The sequence below is a fragment of the Trichomycterus rosablanca genome, chromosome 13 (genome assembly GCF_030014385.1).
Source record: "Trichomycterus rosablanca isolate fTriRos1 chromosome 13, fTriRos1.hap1, whole genome shotgun sequence".
Lineage (NCBI taxonomy): Eukaryota > Metazoa > Chordata > Actinopteri > Siluriformes > Trichomycteridae > Trichomycterus > Trichomycterus rosablanca.
The window spans coordinates 15,886,047-15,893,672 of record NC_086000.1 but is presented as its reverse complement, the minus strand read 5'-3'; positions in this window follow the sequence as shown (position 1 = coordinate 15,893,672).

The window sequence follows — 7,626 nt, the reverse complement described above, 5'->3', positions numbered from 1 at the left end:
ATTCTGCACAGGTGCCTCTAACTGCTAATCAGGGTCCTTGTACAGCGTTTGAAGACCCTGCCCGCATAGTCCGGTCATCCCGCCCTAGCAGACATGGTGGCCAGTTAGTGTCTGCTGCAGGCACTGCCAAATATGCCAGTCGACCAGTGGCAGCTGAGTTTCAAACTGAGGAGTTCAGAATCTTGCTAGTGGAATAACCCGCTGCACCCCGCTACTGTTTTGTGTTGTGCTCCTGACATTGTATCTTTCGTAAGGTGTCTTTGAGTATTCTGGAAAGCGCTCTTTAAAATACATGTATTATTATTATTATTCTTTGGCTAATGAATGTTTATGGGTATTACATGACTGCATGGTAAATTTTATGCACCTGTTCTATAGAATTGATTTCACTGTACTTTGACCATGTAGGGTACTTTCAGAATGCCACCCCCCACGCACATAGATAAAGGTAGGTGGTAGCTAAGCATAGAAGTTGTGGGGTGTCTAAAGGTTTGTCAAGGTGAGAAAAATAATCGTGGGCTGCATGAATGTGGTGATGAGGTGGAACATGAGAGATCAGAGGGGTCCTCTAGTAGTCCATGCCACTAGAGGGGTTTTCAGACGTTTACGAGCATGAGTAAAATGGCAAAAGGGCATGTGTGTGGTGTACATTTAGTGCATGGAGAGAGTGCAAATTTTATTTTACAGGACAGAAGATTGTCACAGCAGAAAGAGAAACATATGTGGTCTTCTTACCCCATAGAGAATAACCTAACCTCACGCTTCCTCCCTGACCAACATTTTTGACTTAGCGATGTAACTCTGTTTATACCGCATGAAAAATCTCCGTCATTAAAAGCTGCTTCAAGGGTCTCATTCTTGTGGCTGTTTTGCTTCATGACTGTATTTATTTGTTCAGGGTTTGTTATGAGACCTCAGAGGAGTCCATGCACTTCCCTCTACATGAGGGAGTATACAAAAGAAGAGCAAACTCTCTGTCATCCCAACTCTCTCAGCAAACAACTGCTGCTCCACTTCCAGATGTTTCCTGTACTAGCACCCAGCCAGCCAGAAAAGAACATGAAGTGAGATATACTGTATATTCCCTTCAGCTAATCAAGCTTAGATTACTGTGGCTTATAATTATTTTAACCTGAGGTTTAAACGTACAGTATGTTGTTTTACGCAGTGGCAGTGGGGTAGGTTTTAAGTACCGCAGAACTAGTCATTTATTTGTATGTGTACAGTACAAGAAGAATTTAATGTATTTAATTTAATGTTTACAAAAAGGATAGAATAATTTAAAGATACACATAAGGGACGTGCATGTTTATTCTGTTTTATAAAAATATGACATACTCAGAAATATATCCATACAACAACTTGGTGTAGAAAGGTTAATTCATTCATTCACTGACTGTTTTACCACAGCTTTATCCAATTCGTGGTCGCAGTGGGTCCAATTCATTGGGCGAATGGTAGGAAACACCACAAACAGGTCGCCGGGCCATCACAGGGCAAACACACTCACTCATACCTTGGGCAATTTTATATCTCCAATTAACCTGACAGAATTTCTTTGGAAGGTGGATGGAAACCCACACATACATTGGGAGAACATGCAAACTCAACAGAGAAAGGCCCCAGACCGCTCCACCTGGGAATCAAATCCAGGACCCTCTTGCTGTGAGGTGACAGTGCTACCCACCGAGCCACCATGACGCCCTTGGTGTAGAAGTGAGGTCTATAATGTTATTTAACTTTGTGGCATGGTACTGTAATTTCTTGTTTGTGATTGACTACAACTGGTATTTTTTGTAGCCATAGCGATAAGGCTAGGTTAATTGCACCCATTACAAAGTTTTAATCAAGGTCCAATATTTATTTGATTGAATTATTTATTAGGATTTTAACGTCATGTTTTATACACTTTGTTTACATTCATGACAGAACAGGTAGTCCCTAACCCTAGACTTCAAGACTTTAATGTCAAACACGGTCATGGACAATTTTGTATCTCCAATTAACCTCACTTGCATGTCTTTGGACTGTGGAAGGAACCCAGAGCTCCCGGAGGAAACCCACATAGACACGGGGAGAACATGCAAACTCCACACAGAAAGAACCCTGACTGGTCCACCTGGGTTTTAAACCCAGGACCTTCTTGCTGTGAGGCGACAGTGCTACCCACCGAGCCACCATGCCACCCCATCGAGGTCCAATAAGAAAGAGCAAACTGATCACTCATTAGGTGACACACTTTTCTCATTAGGTGACAGTCTGGGTTCTCTTTGCGGTCCTAGCATGAGCCCACTATTGTATATACTTTTTAATTTATATGTAAAATGTACAGTCAACATAGTCCTATTTACATGGGCACAAAGAAGTCACCAGCTATAGTCATTCATGATTACTAGTTGACTAGCACTACCCATGACTCCACCGAATAAATGATCTTGTATGTATACTTTCGATCCTGCAGATTTGGTCATACTTCTAGAAAAATGAAAACTCTAACTGGTGATTGTTTTTAGACAATGACATCAATATGTTGATTCCCTGCCCAGCTTTCCATCCATTAGACATGGCCAATAGTGTCCGTTGAGCTCCCAACCATCTCTGCTGTGGTGGGTGAGTGTATTGGACTGCTGTGCCACCAAGCACCATGAGAAATATCAGACCATAGAATAACATACACTGACAGATCACTGGATTAGGAACACCTGGCTACTAACGGGTAGGTCCAACTTTTTGATTAATTACAGCACACAGATGTCAAAGAACAGACTCCACAAGGTGATGAACATCATCCATACGCAACTCGACCCATAGTTGGTGGACATTTTGCGGGCGAGTGGGAGCGGATTGCACAGCCTGTTCCAGCACATCCCAAACATGTTCAATAGGGTTGCAGTCAGGTGAGTTTGGTGGCCAAGGCAGTGTGGAGAATACCTTGTCGTGTTTCTCCAACCATTCCTGAGCGAATGGGGCCTGATGACCCTGGGCAGTGTCCTGTTGCTAAATCGCATTGTTGTTGAGGAAGACCTCCGAAAAATATGGGTGCTAATAGGTCAGCTAATAGGTCCCTGTAGTGTTCATCATTCATGGATTGTGGTATGATGACTAAGAGAATGCCCCACAGACCATCACACCACCACCACCACCGACCTGTAGCACTTCAACGTTGCAACCAGGAGATGCAACTTAATGCTGTTTCCACTAGATGTGGACCCGTCCATAGGCGTGTCCCCCTAAAACCTATGATGCCGTAATATGGGAACAGCCCACAAGTGTGGCTGTTGCTGAAACACTGGCACTACACCTCAGGGATCCAAATATCTGTCCACGGTCAAAGTTGCTCAAGTCAATTCGTTTACCCATTGCTGGTAAATGTCGCCTTCAGCTGTGCAGTGGACAGGTCAACACCTTAAATGAGAGCTGATTGTGATGTAACCACCAACTGGGGGCACTTTTTCAGTGATAATATGCCACCTGCCAGGTGTTCCTAATCCAGTAATCAGGAACAGTTCAGTGTAAATAACCAAAATGAGACATGAGAATGAGTTTTTGAGTTCAAGGAACTTTATACTGGAGCTTACGCAGCCATTTCCTCTTACAGCAAGAATGCTGTCTTGGAGCTGTCTAACACAGCTGGGGTATTGGGAACGTCCACAGAGAAAGAACCCGGACCGCTCCACCTGGGATCTACTTGCTGTGAGGCAACAGTGCTACCCACCGAGCCACCGTGCCGCCCTAGGTCTATAATGGAATTTAACTTTGTGGCATGGTCCTAATTTCTAGATCCCTATTGACTACAATTGGTGACTTTTCTGTAGCCATAGTGATCAGTCTAGTTTTAATGCACCCATTACAAAGTACATGCAACAGTGGTCTTTTCATCAAGGTCCAAAAAGAAAAAAAAACACCTGGCAAGCAATGTACATTTTTTCTTATGAGGTGACAGCCTGGGTTCTCTTAGCATGAGCCACCGAGAAGTCACCAGCTATAGTGATAATATGCCACCTGCCAGATGTTCCTAATCCAGTGATCATTCAGTGTATAAAGCCAAAATAAGATGTTCAAAAAAGGGGTTAACCTTTTATAAATCTGTTTTTGAGTTCATAGGAACTTTATACTGGAGCTTGCGCAGCCATTTCCTCTCACAGCAAGAATGCTGTCTTGGAGCTGTCTAACACAGCTGGGGTATTGGGAAAGACAATGAGTTATAGCTGTGTGTGATTGCGTAGCTGAGCTCACAAGCAGGCACAGAGATTAGTGTTAACAAAACACAGCAATGAAATTTCTTTTCCATTAAATATGCATTTTTTTATGAAAAGCTCAAGGCCAAATCTCTTCCTGAAAGCAAGAAATATCTTCAGTCCAAATGAGTTTAACAAGGCTTTTCCTGCAGCCTTATCAGGCCTCGCTTGTTTGAAATATATGCCGAATGAATTTGAAAGGGAGGCTTGCACTGGTAGGCAGAGGTCCTATCTCACTCCAGATGCCTTGTGTCAAATTTCGTAAACAAGCAAGAACATTTTCATCCATCACTCCATTACGCTGAAAGCTCAGTGTCCTTTTAATATGGATAAGAGTGTCTTGTTGAAGCTAGGACGTGTCCGGGCGCCAAACATGATTCCATTTCATTCCTGATAAATTATAGTCCTGTCTTTTACAAACACAGACATTGTGGTGTGGCTTTCTCTGTCACTACCCTGTATAGTCAGGAGTGTTTATCTGTAATACACAAGGGTGTGCTTGCTCTGGCCTTGATTAAATAACTGTAAGGTGGCTTGTCAAACAAGCCGAGTTTAACAACAGTACAACAAACAGGGAAAGATCAATGTTTTCACACCAGGCTACATCTGAACTCTCTTTGCTTTATGTAAGAATCCTGGCACATGGATTCCTCTTATTTAAGCAGTTTACATTTACTAGAATGTAAACACATAAAAAAGAATACGTTTTTATGTTTCCCTAGAAAGCCTAAGATATTCATGGACAGTTCTCAAGTCTGATTTGACATTGTTTTTAAGCACAAAAAGATCAGCTTGACTCTCTAACATTCGGCATAACTTTATTGACTGCTCAACTTCGGTTGCTTGCAAGAACATTTTGCCAAGCTCTCCAGTCCTTAAATGCCTAAAACACTGAGAATAGTCCACCAACCAAAAATATCCAGCCAACAGCACCCTGTGGACAGCATCCTGTTACCACTGATGGTCTAGAAGATGACCAACTCAAACAGCAACAATAGATGAGCGATCGTCTCTGACTTTACATCTACATCTACAAGCTCCAACCAGGTAGGAGTGTCTAATAGTGTGGACAGTGAGTGGACACAGTATTTAAAAACTCCAGCAGCGCTGCTGTGTCTGATCCACTCATACCAGCACAACACACACTAACGCCACAACCACCACCATGTCAGTGTCACTGCAGTGCTGAGAATGATTCACAACCTAAATAACACCTGCTCTGTGGTGGTTCTGTATATATAGACGAGGCATAACATTATGACCAACTTCAGGTGAAGTAAATAGCACTGATTATCTCTTCATCACAGCACCTGTTAGTGGGTGGGATATATTAAGCAGCGAGTGAGCATTTTATCCTGAAAGTTGATGTGTGAAAAGCAGAAAAAATGACCAAGCGTAAGGATTTGAGTGAGTTTGACAAGGACCAAATTGTGATTGCTAGACGACTGGGTCAGAGCATCTCCAAACCTGCAGCTCTTGTGGGGTGTTCACAAAGGGCAGCGGTAGCTCAGCGGTTAATGTTCTGGACTAGTAACCAGGAGGTTGCCGGTTCAAGCCCCACCACCGCCAAGTTGCCACTGTTGGGCCCCTGAGCAAGGCCCTTAACCCTCAATTGCTCAAAAATTGTGCTCAGTCATAATTGTAAGTCGATTTGGATAAAAGCGTCTGCTAAATGCCAAAAATGTAAATGTAAATGTAAATGGGTGTTCCCGGTCTACATTATCGAAAGCGGTCCAAGGAAGGAACAGTGGTAAACCGGCGTCAGGGTCATGGCCGGCCCGTGTGGTCTGATCCAACAGACGAGCTACTGTAGCTCAAAGAAGTTCTGTTTTCTTACTACTGTCTCTTAAAATGAAGAGCTGTTTTGCATACTGACATCATTTCCTGGAGCTCACATGATCTTTTTGAAGGGAAAACAACTGTGGAAGATGAGTGGCTAACACCTCATAGAAAGGTGTCAGACTCCATGCCTCGATGGGTCAAGGCTGTTATGGCAGCAAAAGGTGGACCAACACAATATTAGGAAGGTGGTCATAATGTTATTCCTAATTGGTATATATATTACAACATCATTTTTACTTTTATTTATTATTTTAGCACTTATTTTGATGATTAGTTTTACTTAAGTGTTAAGTTATGGTGATTTTTGTCAAACATTTTTGCTACTACACCCACCTCTGACAATAAAATATGAATGATATATTTTAATAATACAAGCTAATACTGGAAAAGCCACAAGTTCTACCATCTTAATCTCTTTGTCAGCAGTCAGAATTTCAGACCATCATCAACTATAAAAGTGAACTTCCTTTCATGTCTGTTCTCTGCAGTTCTGCTGCACGCCTGCTAGAATGAAACTGAGTGAAATGAATATTATATGAACACACATACACACTCACACAAAGTAACCACATGAAGAAAAACATTAAAAAGACTGATTTTCCGCTGTTCCGTTCTTTCAGTAAAATACATTTGCCAGTGTGGGAGGTGAACACTGATCAAATCTCCAACTCAGACATCACCGAGCCAATTCAAAAGGTCACAACTTCAACTACTCTTTAAAAGAGCGCTGAAAAACCCAATTCACTGTAAGCATTACTCATTTTAAGAATGGGGTCCATGTACCCACTGGCAATGTCTTTTACAGTGTACATAACGTTCACTGTATGTCACCTAGGGGGAACCCCCACTCAGATGACTCCATCATGGTCGCCATTTACGTCACAGGCTTATAAGTCATTAATCATTTAAAATAAACAGTGGCATTAAAGTATTCCTGATCCTACTAACTAATCAATGTAGAAAAATAAATACTTAAGAGTATGTTATTTTTGATGTCAAAAGCAGGATCTGCTTCTATTAATGAAGTACACTTGTCTAGCTAAATGCTAATAAACAATGCTCATTCATCATTCATTCATTCTTAACCGCTTATCCAGTTAGGGTCACGGTGGGGTGCTGGAGCCTATCCCAACTTTTTCAATGGGAGCAAGGCACACAGTAACACCCTGGACGGGGCGCCAGTCCATCGCAGGGCAGACACACATACATACACCCATTCATCTATAGGACTGCATGTTTTTGGACCGGAGCTCCCAGAGGAAACCCACGCAGACACGGGGAGAACATGCAAACTCCGCACAAAAAGGACCCGGACCACCCTGCCTGGGGATCAAACCCAGGACCTTCTTGCTGTGAGACAACAGTGCTACCCACTTAGCCACCATGCCATCGCTAGATTAATGTATGACATTTAAATTTAAAAAGGTTAGCAGACACTTTTATTCAATGCAACTTCCAACTTGACTGAATACTTTGCAAGCAACTGTGGGTTAAGGTCTTTGCTCAAGGGTCCAACAGTGTCAAAGTGGAAGGGCTTGAACCAGCA